This window comes from Lepidochelys kempii, chromosome 16 (assembly GCF_965140265.1).
Source record: "Lepidochelys kempii isolate rLepKem1 chromosome 16, rLepKem1.hap2, whole genome shotgun sequence".
NCBI lineage: Eukaryota > Metazoa > Chordata > Testudines > Cheloniidae > Lepidochelys > Lepidochelys kempii.
Genome location: NC_133271.1, coordinates 14645073 through 14658812, shown reverse-complemented (window position 1 = coordinate 14658812; position 13740 = coordinate 14645073).

Below are 13740 nucleotides of genomic sequence, written 5' to 3'. Positions count from 1 at the left end.
ATCTCTGCTGCTGAAGTCACTGCACTTTATATCAGGGGTCAGCAAACTTTGGCACTCAGCCCATCAGAGAAATCCCCTGGTAGGCCGGGATGGTTTGTTTACCTGCAACGTCCGCAGGTTCAGCCGATCGCAGCTCCCACTGGCCGTGGTTCACCGTTCCAGGCCAACGGAGGCTGCGGGAAGCAGTGTGGGCCAAGGGACATGCTGGCTGCCGCTTCCCGCAGCCCCCATTGGCCTGGAACGGTGAACCGCAGCCAGTGAGAGCTGCGATTGGCCGAATCTGTGGACACTGCAGGTAAAAAACTGTCCCGGCCTGCCAGCTGATTTCCCTGACGAGCTGCATGCCAAAGGTTGCCGATCCCTGCTGTCTATAAACCCTTACCCGCTCATTGGCACAGGGGGACTAGAACCTGGATCTCCTAACTGAGTGCCCTAACCACTGGGCAGCAGAATCATTGTCACCTGGTCTCGGGCACAGTGGTTATTTAAGTAGCTATACACAGTGGAACAGCTTCAACAGGACAGACTGACTGACACCTGCCTGAGACTGCCCCATAATCCAGTGGTTTGGGCCTGTGTCTAACATGTGGCAGACCCAAGTTCAGATCCCTATGCTGCATCAGGCAGAAAAATAAGTTGAACCCAGGACTGCCACTTCCTGGGTGAATGCTCTGAACACTGGACTGTTGGGTGGAGTGGGGGAGAGGTCTGCTGCTGCTCCTCCTTCTCAGTTTTCAACAACAAAAATACTAAGCTGGTTTAGATGCCTAGCGGGAGAGTTCACAGCTGTGAATCCTGAGCAGAGTTAAACACCTAATTCCCTTTGAGGGGCAGGGCTAAGGCCACACCCCTTGGCATTTTCCTGCTGGCTAGCTTAGGTGGCTCTGTGCTCAGCATGCTGGTTTTTGTGATTCCCTTTTTCAGGTGCCTAAGGCTCCCCATGCATTGCATAGGGAGCTTGGACGTCTAACTCAGGGCTCTGAACTCCACGAGGCAGCAGGACATCTAAAAGTTAAGTGCTGCAACACTCAACATAGCAGCATTTAAGTCCCCATTGTCCCGTAACTTTCCAAACATCTTTCATGCCAGCCTCTGGACCCTCCCACCCTTCCTTCCTTGTGAAACGACTAGTGGCTGAAAGCCCATACTGCCACTCGGGTGTAATTCATAAAGTCAAAATGGCTGGGAACTTAAAGCTGTGTACATTGCCATTGAAATGTACAGCTGCATGGTATGAGTGAGGGTGGGTGACTGTATGCGTCATGCTGGTAGATTTTTGTTGATTGGTGCGAGTAGTGAATGAGAGGTGTGTGTTGTGTTGAGAGGCTGTGTGTCTGGGGTTATTGCATGTGTTAGTTGTGTTGCAGTGTGTTGATTTGTGTCTGGGGGGAGGGTGGTTGCACCGGGAGATTTGTGTTGATTTGTGCAGGTGGGAGTTGGGCCAAGCAATCTACTATCTGTGCATGCCACCACTGAAACGGTAACATGCAAATTAGCCATACGGAAAGGGTGTTGATTGGCTGAGTTACTTCTGATATCACAATGGCCTAGAGCTTTTGGCACGGCACAGATACATGCCTTGCTGTTGCCCTGGTAGAATTCATAAAGTCAAAATGTCTGAGAACGTGACAATTGGACACTAACAGACCGTGACAGCCAGTGATGATTAAACGTGATGGTATTCTGAACAAAAAGAGCTCTCAACCACGTTTGCCACTGCTTCCATCACTTCACACTGACGCTACAGACATAATCGGCTTCCGAGGGACAGTCCTGTGGAACCATTGTGCTCAGTGGAGTCCGGCTTGCTTAGAGCCTGGAGTGCCTGATGCTGAAATCTGAGCACACAGAATTCGCTTGCAAACCAGAGCAACCCTGCATCAACATGGCCAGTCCCCAAATTCATCTTGGAGCTGGGGGACTGATGCTGAGACCCGGACTGGCAGATGGCAGAGGTTGGCCAAGTCGCCAATTATATTCAAACTTTTTTATTATAAACCAATGTTTTAATAACCAATCAGCCTGGAGACCTGTGCAAAACTGGAACGCTCTGGGAAAGTCCTATTGTCAGGGCTTGGAATCTCATTAGTTCTCGCAAGCTGAGTGAGATCGGGCGGGTCAGTAATTGGATGGGAGAGTGATTAGGGGATATGTACTCTACTGCAGGAAATGATGCTGGTGAATGAATAAGTGGTGTGATTCCATCTGAAATAGAATTGAACTAATATCACAGAGGGACATTAGGAGACACTACATAGCTGGAGGTGCGGTTGAGATTAAAAAAAACAGTACCCATCTTGGGTTAATAAGGCTCTCCTGGCACTTTTCACAAGAATAGGCATGCTAGAAGCAGGTTCCTGGTCAAATTCCAGTGCACGTAGCTTTATTCCTCCTCATCAGATTCCCTCTACAGTTTCAATTAGACATAGTATCCTTCATCACTTCCTAGCCTAAACTTGTGTGTAGTGTTGCTGTGCGCTATCTGCTGCCTTCCCCCTGCCCCCGCCCCCCAGAGGAAGCTGCATTTTAGTGGTGATGTGGTCATACTCATGTACTTTGTCTGTAAAGCACTTCTGCATCTTTCAGGAGGGAAAAGGCTACTGAAATGTACATACATTTTTATTATTAATATATGAGGATGTCCGGGCGAACCCATTCAGAGTATGTAGGCAGTGCTGCAAAGCTGTATCCTCTCCCCTCTGCCTCTATCTATATGAAATTAGTTAGGCAGAGAGAAGATTATTCGACCTGAATTCTAAGTGATGTTCAATTTCAAAATGTTGGGGTTAGCCGCAGCAGCGAAAGCTCCAGCTGGGCTTTTTTGAACTGTGGCATAGACGCAGCTCAACCTCCAGGAGATGCTTTCAAACAAACAGCCTAGTGCTGTGAAGTGCTCTCTTGAAAAATTCTTGAAAAGGGCAGGGTGTTAGTATTGGAGACAATGGGAAGAAAATATGATCTCGGTAAGGAAAGGCTGCTGGCGTCATAAATGAGGGAGGTTATTCCTGGAAATTAGGGAGACCAGATGTCCCGATTTTATACAGACAGTCCCGACATTTGGGGCTTTTTCTTATATAGGCACCTATTACCCCCCACTCCTTGTCCTTGCTATCTGGTCACCCTATTGGAAATGCAGGCAGCTGTTTTGATGGCCTTTAGCAGAGGTAGTAAGGCCAGGGGGTAGCACACACCCCCTCAGAGTCCTCCACAATGTAGACAGACAGACATTATTACATCCATTAACACTTGTTAATGAATGTCGCTGGTTGACTCTTCTGAATAACTGGACAACAGGCTGTGGCCATGCTAGGGAATGCCGATCCATTCAGGCAAAGCATTAGAGCTGGGCACAAAATGGTTCCATGTCCCACAAACAATTTAGCAATTAAAAAAAATTCCATCCTGGATTGGTACAAAAAAAAAATTGAAATCTGTACAATTTTGCAAACCAAAAATCTTGCGGGGTGGGAAAATCAAACAATATTTAATGTCAGTACTTTCAGAACATTACATTTTTATTTTTCAACAGTTTTTTTTATTTTAATTTTTACTATAATCGGTGTTGGGGTGCCTCAGGACCCTCCTGTACTCGATTCCCAAAAAACTCAGTTTGACTACAGAATTCATCATTCAGGTATGTTTATTTGGCATACAGCAGCACTTTGCTGAGGTTGGCCGGGCTCAAATACAAGGGCTGGATGCAGGGTGCATCACAAATCCAAAGTTATACAGAAAAACTTTCCCTTACATACAGCTTTACTAACATCTGCAGTCCTCATGTACTTCATGATTGGCTTGGTTACCTTTTAGGAACAAAACCCGGTACAGCATGCTCTGTCTACGCACTGTTTCATGTATAACCTGATCTCTCCATTCATGGTTTACGTTGTCCACTGTCTCCAGTACCAGGGTGTTCTTGCTTATCTTAGCTAGACTGACTCCAGCCTAATGCTCGGCATGCCTTTAGTGACAACTTAATCTTCCATTCACCTGCCCAATCATGCCCACTGAGAAATGAAGTCTTGATGATCTCAAGTTATATGCAGTGTTCTTGTAGTTGTGTTGGTTCCAGGATATTAGCGATACCAGGTGGGTGAGGTAATATCTTTTAGTGGACCAACTTCTATTGCAGAAGTTGGTCCACTAAAAGATATTACCTTGCCCACCTTGTCTCTCAAATGTCAAGTTAGATCTACAGTCAACCTACTCCAGGACAGGCCCAACAAAGAAAATAACAGAACGCCACTAGCCATCACCTTCAGCCCCCAACTAAAACCTCTCCAATGCATCATCAAGGATCTACAACTATCCTGAAGGACGACCCATCACTCTCACAGATCTTGGGAGACAGGCCAGTCCTTGCTCACAGACAGACCCCCAACCTGAAGCAAATACTCACCAGCAACCACACACCACACAACAGAACCTCTAACCCAGGAACCTATCCTTGCAACAACGCCCGTTGCCAACTGTGTCCACGTATCTATTCAGGGGACACCATCATAGGGCCTAATCACATCAGTCACACTATCAGAGGCTCGTTCACCTGCACATCTACCAATGTGATAAATGCCATCATGTGCCAGCAATGCCCCTCTGCCATGTACATTGGTCAAACTGGACAGTCTCTACGTAAAAGAATAAATCGACACAAATCAGACGTCAAGAATGATAACATTCAAAAACCAGTCGGAGAACACTTCAATCTCTTTGGTCACTCGATTACAGACCTAAAAGTGGCAATTCTTCAACAAAAAAACTTCAAAAACAGACTCCAATGAGAGACTGCTGAATTGGAATTAATTTGCAAACTGGATACAATTAACTTAGGCTTGAATAGAGACTGGGAGTGGATGTGTCATTAAACAAAGTAAAACTATTTCCCCATGTTTATTCCCCCCCGCCCCCACTGTTCCTCACATGTTCTTGTCAACTGCTGGAAATGGCCCACCTTGATTATCACTACAAAATGTTCCCCCTCCCCCCAGCTCTCCTGCCGGTAATAGCTCACCTTACCTGATCACTCTCATTACAGTGTGTATGGTAATACTCATTGTTTCATGTTCTCTATAAATCTCCCCACTGTATTTTCCACTGCATGCATCCGATGAAGTGAGCTGTAGCTCACGAAAGCTTATGCTCAAATAAATTTGTTAGTCTCTAAGGTGCCACAAGTCCTCCTTTTCTTCTTGCGGATACAGACTAACACGACTGCTACTCTGAAACCAATCAACAACTTGTAGTTTCAAAAATGTAAATTTTGAATCAGAAGACTGGAATTTTTCATTCAGAAAGGGCCAGAGCAAAATATTAGTTTTTTTTTCAAAATTTTTGGAGTCAAGAACTTTGTCAAAACTGACCCTTTCCCATGACATTTTGGTTTGACGAACTGGCATTTTCCAATAAAAATTGTGTCAGTGAAAAATTCTCAACCAGCTCTAGAACTCAGACTTCTTCATGCTACCCAGCTGTGTCCAGGTTTGCTAGCGTGGATGCTGGTCTTAGTGTTCCTCTTCATGCAGGGGAAGTATCCACAAGAGAGAGGAACTGGCAGGAATTCTCCTTTCTCATCTACTTAGTTCCTGTGATTCCCACCACCTGGCTATGTATGGACATGTGGGATGGTAAAATGCTGTCAGATCAGAATTCTCCACTCTTACTGGTGGGTAGTATTTCATACTCACTTTGCACAGGCACCAGTTACTTCACAAGTGCAAGGCAGGGAAGCCGCAGGCCCAAGGTTTCACCATAACGAGTATCAGCTACCCCAGCCACTCACCCTTCAGTGATGCAATGTCCCTCCTCAGAGCCTACTTGAAAACCTCTTCCCCACACCAATAACCCTCCAGGGGAGACATGCACTTTCTGCAGTGACTCCAGGCTGTTGCACGGTCATGTTACTCTTTAGTCGAGTTGGGCCCCAGCCACAAAATTTGGCTCCGTATCTGAATACCTGCAAACTTCAAGGATATCTGGAGCTGGGGTATTGGTTTGGGTTGTCTGCTTTTTATTGCTTAGCTGCAGCCTTCCCCCTCAACCCCCCGCATCCCACCCCCTCACACCCAAGCCCCCATTTCCCTGCAGAGGAGCTCCACAGACAGATCTTTTATGTAAACCCGGACATCTCTCCCTGTAGATTAGTCGCAGTAGCAGATAAAGAGGGTTGAATGACTGAGGAAGGCTGCAAATGAGCTCCCATTAGCTTTTGCTGTATCTCTCTGGTGGAGGGGTTTGGTAAACAGTTAGCACTTATCTCTCTCCTCAGCATTTAGCTGATTTCCATAATGAGCTCCATTGAACTGAGAGGCCTGGAGGTGTCCCAAGGCTTCAGAGACGCAGTGTGTTCTCAAAATCTGATTTATGTAAAGGTGAAGGCAACTGTGTTAACAAAGGAAAGGAACATGATCAACATGCAGTCTGCCGCGGCTGGGAAGACAGCAATATCTGCGGCTGGCTCTCTCCAAGAGGGATCTGACAGCCGCTGGCCATGGGAGCACTGAGGCCCAGCCTGGGTAAATGCAGCCCCGAGAAAGATGCAAAATGAAGAAATGCCGTGGCTCGGAGGCGCACAGAATCCGCCTTGAGGGGACTGGAGATGAGTTCAAACCCAGGCTGAACACCTTCATCCTGTGATCCCAGCCGAGCGGTGCAGCCAGTGCTCTGCCCCAGCAACGCACGGGCCCGGTGCTATCTCGGCCTAGCAGGTTCTGCATCAAAAGCCTCTCTGTAGGCCCAGTTACCATCTCACTCCTCCAGTTTAGTCGCGTGCAGAATCCTGCCGTCTCAAACCATTCCGTTCACAGCCATGATTCTGTGCCCTCGATTCCATCAGTCACCATCAGGTGGTTCAAAGCAACGAAGAGGCAGTGACGTCACTCAATCCAGTGGGGCACTCTGTTCCAGCCACAGGGTCCAAAGTCAACATCTTGATGCCAGGAGGTGGATTAACCGGGACAAGACACTCTTATTCCAGAACTAGTGTCCAAACATGGAATTATTTGGGAATACCTGTTGCATTTTAAATTCATATCCTACCTTAATTCAAATAAACTTTCCAGTGTAAACCAGCCCTAAGGGCCTGCTGTTGGATTTTTTTGCAGGGATGGGGCCAACAGGAATTACTCTGGTCTAGTGTTGGGAGAATCAGACCCAAGAGGTTTGGGCTACAAATCAGGGGAAATACCCTTTTAGACTGGGAAATAGTTTCTTAAGGGAAGGCTTATACTTGACCCCTTCAAAATTAGACCATTAAAAAAAGTCACTCGAAGAAGATAGTATCGGTGCAAACAATTCTGCATTGGTTGGGAGGAGGACCCAAGGTCTTTTCCATCCCTGGAGTGAGGATAATTAAAAAGGATCAAATATATATTTTCTCCTGGTAAATTAGAGGAAGCGTTTAGGAATGAGCATGCGAGCAAGTAAAACACAACGGAATCCCATCTTACCATTCCCAGCCGACTGCCTGTGCCCTAATTCTTGTTCTTGGGATGGAAGTGACTATGTGTTCCACTCTGTATCTCACGGAGAGGAGGATGGTTCTGGGGAAGTTTCAATTAATTGTGTGTTTTGGAATTTCTTGCAAGTACCGAGCCAGCTATTTTGCTAAACTCAATTTAATATGCACCAAACACTCACCATATAAACAACACGTCTGTTCTAAACCCTTATTATAATTCCCGGAACCACTTGCAGGCTTTCAGAAGCCCATTATTATGATTATAATCAAGAATCTTAGGACACTGCGATTTGTGCCAGAAATGCATTTATACTGTGAATTGTTTGTAGAAGAGCCACAGAGAGACACACACACAGAGAGAGAGAGAGACCTGCAGCTTCAGTGCCATTAAATTCAGGAGCAGTAACTCCCACGCCATTTAATTTTTCCTCTTTCATTTTTTAATTTAACTTGTAGCTGCTGAAATCCGGACTAATATTTACTTTGTCCTCTGCATGCTCCTTTAGCCTCAATTTCAGGAACCTTGAGAAATGCCCTTGTTTACTGCACCTTGGAATTGTTCCTCTGTGCAAAACCCCTTCTCTGGTTTCCCATGCCTCCACCCCAGGGCGAGGAGGCAGGTTTGTTTGACAAGGTGCAGTGCTTAAGGACTGTCAATCATGCCTGCTGTAAGAGATGCAGCACTTTGGAAATTACTGCAACAATACTTAGTAAATGCAAAACAGAGACAAACTCACTGGAGAATGCAAATGCAGAGTGATCCCCATTTTACTAGCATCTTTTTACATGCAGTTCCTCTCTCGAAACACTTTGCAATCAAAAGACTCTGGAGTGGACTATTTTTGAGCACTGATTCTACACGCTAAGAGGTAAAGATGATTAGGCTTGTACCAGCACAAGTCACTGATAACAATCCTCTTGGCGAGTAGGTTTTTAGAGATATAGGTGAGGCCTGATTATGGTCTCACATCAGTGTAAAATAACCTCCACTGAAGTCAGTGGATTTACTTTGGTGTAACACAAGTTTAAATGATACCAGACCTATACTTCAAACCAACAATGCTCAGATTTTACATTTGTATATATTATGCCACTATTTGCCATAAAGAAGTTGCTGAAACAGTGCAACCCACACCTCCTAGAATGTAGTTTTTTCTCAGCCTGGAATACACTCTCTCTTTGGGTGCGCCAGTTCAGTATCCTTGCTCAGGGCATTCTGTCCACTGGCAGAAAAATCTCATGAATCTTCCCTTATGCATTCTTTCCTCTTTTTCATCACCTTCCCCCACATACTCTGGTAGATAATTCTTTCTTCATGTGCTCTGTTCCTTAGTGCAAAGTTCCATGTGCCTTTCTCCTGGGTGCTTCACTTTTTGGTGCTGTTTCTCTCCTCTGCTTCTAGTGTACTTGGTCCTCTAGTGAGTCAACGAAAAGCCAGGTCTCTTTCTGAATGCTGTCTTTTATCCCTGTGCACCCTCTGCTCTGCTGCGAAGAGTCAGGCTGCTCCTTGTATTGTTCAAGTAGACCGAATAAAAGTGCAATGGGCAGTGGTGGAAATGTGGAGTGCAGCATTTTCTCTGCTCTCCCAAATCTTCAGCACGAAACACTTCTAATGAAATACACGTACATGCTCATGCAGCTTCTGACTTGCTCTATATACCATGGTGGCTTTTGAGTTGGACAAAATGTTCATAATAATGTTCAAAACGAGCTACCTCTCTCCCAGTTTTGAACTGCCATGAACCCAAAAGCCACTGAAGTTCAGCTCAACGTTCAGTGCACTTTCTACCCAACCTTGGGGAAATTCAGGATAGACTTGAAACATGAAACCTGAAAAATGTAGGGTTTATTTCAGGCCCCCTCTCTTTGCCTCAACAATAAGCTTCCCTCAGTGCTTCCCCCTCCTTACATTAGTATTCTTCTGGGGGCAGCTTGAGGCCTTCTACCCAAAGCTAACACTCATGAAGTCACTAGAAAGTCAGATCGTTCATTTTCCCTTTTAAAGTTTCAAGGATTGACCAGCTGGCCTGCTCCCCTACATCCTGATGCTACAGGAAGGTAGCAAAACATGGCCATTACCACCTAAATCCATACAGCAGATCTCAGAATCTTCTATAGGTGCCAGGCAGTCCTTTTGTGCAGCAGCAGGGCCAGAAATTTCTCCACTGGCAAAACCATTACCACTTGACTGGTACTTCAGATCCCTCTTGTGCTAGGACACTTCAAAATGTACAATTCTCATGTGAGAACAGGAATTCCTTTACGTCCAGCGTGGTGTCTTTCAGGCCCTGAGTTAGTAGGATGATGGATCTAATTTACTTAGATTTTAGTAAGGCGTTTGATACTGTGCCACATGGGGAATTATTAGTTAAATTGGATAAGATGGGCATCAATAGGAAAATTGAAAGGTGGATAGGGAATTGGTTAAAGGGGAGACTACAACGGGTCCTACTGAAAGGTGAACTGTCAAGTTGGAGGGAGATTACCAGTGGAGTTCCTCAAGGATCAGTTTTGGGACCAATCTTATTTAATCTTTTTATTACTGACCTGGGCACAAAAAGTGGGAGTGTGCTAATAAAGTTTGCAGATGATACAAAGCTGGGAGGTATTGCTAATTTAGAGAAGGACAGGGATACCCTACAGGAGGATCTGGATGACCTTGTAAACTGGAGTAATAGGAATAGGATGAAATTTAATAGTGAGAAGTGTAAGGTCATGCATTTAGGGATTAATAACAAGAATTTTAGTTATAAGCTAGGGACGCATCAACTAGAAGTAACGGAGAAGGAAAAGGACCTTGGAGTATTGGTTGATCATAGGATGACTATGAGCTGCCAATGTGATATGGCTGTGAAAAAAGCTAATGTCGTCTTGGGATGCATCAGGAGAGGTATTTCCAGTAGGGATAAGGAGGTTTTAGTACCGTTATATAAGGCACTGGTGAGACCTCACCTGGAATACTGTGTGCAGTTCTGGTCTCCCATGTTTAAGAAGGATGAATTCAAACTGGAACAGGTACAGAGAAGGGCTACTAGGGTGATCCGAGGAATGGAAAACTTGTCTTATGAAAGGAGACTCAGGGAGCTTGGCTTGTTTAGCCTAACTAAAAGAAGGTTGAGGGGAGATATGATTGCTCTCTATAAATATATCAGAGGGATAAATACCAGAGAGGGAGAGGAATTATTTAAACTCAATACCAATGTGGACACAAGAACAAATGGATATAAACTGGCCACTAGGAAATTTAGATTAGAAATTAGACGAAGGTTTCTAACCATCAGAGGAGTGAAGTTTTGGAATAGCCTTCCGAGGGAAGTAGTGGGGGCAAAAGATCTATCTTGCTTTAAGATTAAACTCGATAAGTTTATGGAGGAGATGGTATGATGGGATAACATGGTTTTGGTAATTAAATATTCATGGTAAATAGGCCCAATGGCCTGTGATGGGTTTTTAGATGGGGTAAGATCCAAGTTACCCGGGAAAGAATTTTCTGTAGTATCTGGCTGATGAATCTTGCCCATATGCTCAGGGTTTAGCTGATCGCCATATTTGGGGTCGGGAAGGAATTTTCCTCCAGGGCAGATTGGAAGGCCCTGGAGGTTTTTCGCCTTCCTCTGTAGCATGGGGCACGGGTCACTTGCTGGAGGATTCTCTGCTCCTTGAGGTCTTCAAACTACAATTTGAGGACTTCAATAGCACAGATATAGGTGTGAGGTCTTTTTTAGGAGTGGTGGGTGAAATTCTGTGGCCTGCATTGTGCAGGAGGTCAGACTAGATGATCATAATGGTCCCTTCTGACCTAAATATCTATGAATCTATGAATTCCTTTACGTCCAGCGTGGTGTCTTTCAGGCCCTGAGTTAGTAGGATGATCAAGTGTTTGAAGCAAGATTGAAGGAGCCTTGCTGGTCCTGCTCACCTCCTGAAGAGGCTAAAGTAGGAGATTTAGGGCACAATCAGCCTGCTGGTTCCCCTTGAACCAAATAATTAGAGGAGGGTTGGACCAATTAGCTGGCTGGCCTGCCTCCTTCTGTTAGCTCTCCAAGGCGAAGCTATCTGCTGCAGACACCAAAGGGCTTGAGAGGGGTAGGCCCCAAGGTTTTTTCTCTTTGAATACAACTAGAGGTGAAGGAGGTGTCAAGGGCCTTGAAGGTGTGTGAAAATCCCCATGATGAAATCATAAGGATGTGTTTTAGGGTTCAAGTGAACTAAAAAGTGGATCAAACCTGCACAAAGCAAAGCTACTTCAGAGGCTCACTCAGACCAGTGCTAACTTAGTCTGGAGGCTATTGCAGAGTTGAGGTGGAGAGTTATGTAGAGCTCTTTGCAATGGTGTGGACCCAGTAGGAAGAATGCTCTCCCCACGCACAATTGAGGGCTAGACACCCTCAGTTTCTTCAGTCACCCTACTAGAGTGCAGGAGGTTGAGTATATGGGAGAAATTTGCCCCAGTGCAGAGGACCAGCAAAAAAGCAGATGCCCCATTTAAGAATCATAGAATATCTGGGTTGGAAGGGACCTCTGGAGCTCATGTAGTCCAACCCCCTGTTAAAAACAGCACCAATCCCCAATTTTTGCCCCAGATCCCTAAATGGCCCCCTTGAGGATTGAACTCACAAGCCTAGGTTTAGCAGGCCAATGCTCAAACCCCTGAGCTATCCCTCCCCCTCTGAGAATAGGGCATAACTTGGACTCAACTGGTGCCTATGCCTTCTGCTGGCCATCTACACAGGGCTGCCCATTGCTGGTGCTTGACCTCTCTAGTGTATTGTCAGAGATTAATAATACTTTGAGGATATGTGTTGTCGTAATGGTACATTAGTGGCACAGAGGAGTGCATGGAAAAAGAAAAGCCCTATGGCAAAAGTGCTCCAATCTTCACATTACTGTGACTAAAGAATTTCCCTGTCTAGCTCTTGCACCTTGGATAAAGCCTCAGAATTTGGGTTCATACAATGAACTACCCTACATCTTTCACCACCATCAAACAAACTACTGGTGTCTGAAATTATTTATCTACTAAAGATGTTTTTACCAAATAGCTCTGCCCAGTTCAACAGCTCATAACACCCAAGGGTGGCTTTAAAGACATTGCAAAGGACAAAAACTAGGACAACACAGTCCGAGTTACCAGGGCACAGTAAATAATGTCAGAGTTTCACATTTCATCTCTGTGAGTCTGCACAATTTTGCTGAGATTCCTGGGCTAGGTCCTCAGCTGGTGCAGTCTGAAAGAGCTCATCTGACTTCAGCGGAGCTATGTTGAGTTACAGCAACTGAGGACCTGGCCTCTTGAATTTAATGGTCTCTGTCAGCTATAGAGCGGTGCAAAATTTTCATCACAAAACTCACACGTATGAAAATCACCCGAGCTGCACTCGAGGCCAGGTGACAGAAGGGGTCATGAAGCTTTTCAATTATGGTCTGTTATTATTATAATAAAACGTGTATATGGCACTGTAAAATTACACGGTACATTGCAGAATGTAGATAAGCCACATTCCTGCCCTTAGGAGCCACCTACACCACAGTGATTTACAAGGCTTCATGCAGCTATCAAGCCACTATCGTGCCTTCCCTCCGCACATTCTCCCGCACCTTTCAACAGGCCCTGAAACCTGCTTCAAGGCTCCACTGGACAGTCTCTACGTAAAAGAATAAATGGACACAAATCAGACGTCAAGAATTATAACATTCAAAAATCAGTTGGAGAACACTTCAGTCTCTTTGGTCACTCGATTACAGACCTAAAAGTGGCAATCCTTCAACAAAAAAACTTCAAAAACAGACTCCAGCGAGAGACTGCTGAATTGGAATTAATTTGCAAACTGGACATAATTAACTTAGGCTTGACTAGAGACTGGGAGTGGATGTGTCATTAAACAAAGTAAAACTATTTCCCCATGTTTATTCCCCCCGCGCCCACTGTTCCTCGCATGTTCTTGTCAACTGCTGGAAATGGCCCACCTTGATTATCACTACAAAAGTCCCGTCCCCCGCCCCGCCCGCTCTCCTGCTGGTAATAGCTCACCTTACCTGATCACTCTCATTACAGTGTGTATGGTAACACCTATTATTTCATGTTCTCTGTGTATATAAATCTCCCCTCTGTATTTTCCACTGCATGCATCTGATGAAGTGAGCTGTAGCTCATGAAAGCTTATGCTCAAATAAATTTGTTAGTTGCTAAGGTGCCACAAGTCCTCCTTTTCTTTTTGCGGATACAGACTAAGACGGCTGCTACTCTGAAACCACTTAATGATGAAACCTTCTGTGGGAGGAGT